Below are 1,302 nucleotides of genomic sequence, written 5' to 3'. Positions count from 1 at the left end.
CATTGCTGATGGTGACAATCTCTTGAAATAAAATAAAACACATTAAACTGTTTCATTGTATGCGATATCTTGAAATACTTTAGGAGTCCAATAAAAAAATAAATTGAAATCACAATAGTTAATTATAAACCTATTAACTCGTACATGAAAAAAAAATATTATCATTGAATTCAAAAAATTTAAATCCAAAAAATTGACAAATTTAATGTAAGAAACAATTTTATCATTCACCATACTAAATAATTAAATTCAGATTAGATAGGAACTAAATAATTAAACTCAGTTTAGATAGGGACCGCGCGAACACAGGTCCCCATTACCACAAATTATGACGTAGGCTCTACCACTTAGGTAGACCATAGACTAATACTCTTCCAAAGTGCAATGAAAGTCACCAACCTAGGTCATGGGTCTTCTTGTTCGCCCATTAACCCCGTCCAGGTAAATATCCTTAAATTGTTATAGTGTTTTGCTTTTTATAGCGTCTTGTAGACTTCTCACACTCCTCTTTACTTGACGTGGGACTTCAATGCCAGACATATTGTCTCATGCTCTCGATGTGAGACTTGAAATATTTCATTTAATAAACTCAATAAATAGTTGGTTATTAGTCTTTAGTTTAAGTGATTCTTAGTAATAAAATGTGAAAAAGAAAACTTCACATTTCGAGAATGACAACATATTTAGAAGCCAGAAAACAAGAGGAACAAATTACAAAAACGAAGTAGATGAAGAATCAAGAGAACTATTTTTATCAAAACTTATCAAATGATAGCATACTTATTATTTTAGATGTTCATATTTGTAGTAGGAGAAAAAAGAATTAAAATATGTTGAATCTTGCATTGATCAAATCAAATACTTAAAAAACATATATATTAAAATTAATTATTAAAAATAATCACTAAAAAAATAGTAACCAATCTATCCTTGTATAAATATTTTCTATCAGTTTAAGTTGGGTTGAAAAATATTATGATATAAAATATAATTATTTATCTATCTTATTCTATTAATTTAATTTTTTTTTAAAATAATATCATGAAACAGATATTAGCTACCAATGAGAACTTTGTTGTTTGTGTAACTAGCTAAGAACATTACTCTAAAACCTGCTTTCCAACGCTCTCTGTGATGACACGGTTGGCGCCAATTTTACTCTCCAGCATGCTTATCCTTGGTCCTTTGCCATGCTAAAGATGTCTCCACGGTCCACAAAAACCGCGGAGACATTGGTGGCTGCGGCAGACTACATGACGAAAGCCGGGCCACCTTTTCGGGTTTGACCCAATGCCTGGTTTT

General features: G+C 31.0%; 1 non-coding gene across 1 annotated transcript; it reads right to left on the bottom strand.

Moving 5' to 3' along the window:
* Positions 1–289: 289 nt before the first annotated feature.
* On the bottom strand, positions 290–449 carry LOC127746049 (U1 spliceosomal RNA). Its single transcript, XR_008007670.1, has one exon. It is a non-coding gene; the product is annotated as a U1 spliceosomal RNA (small nuclear RNA).
* Positions 450–1,302: the final 853 nt, after the last annotated feature.

The sequence above is a fragment of the Arachis duranensis genome, chromosome 3 (assembly GCF_000817695.3).
Source record: "Arachis duranensis cultivar V14167 chromosome 3, aradu.V14167.gnm2.J7QH, whole genome shotgun sequence".
Classification (NCBI taxonomy): domain Eukaryota; kingdom Viridiplantae; phylum Streptophyta; class Magnoliopsida; order Fabales; family Fabaceae; genus Arachis; species Arachis duranensis.
This window is presented reverse-complemented; position numbering and strand designations above follow the sequence as displayed.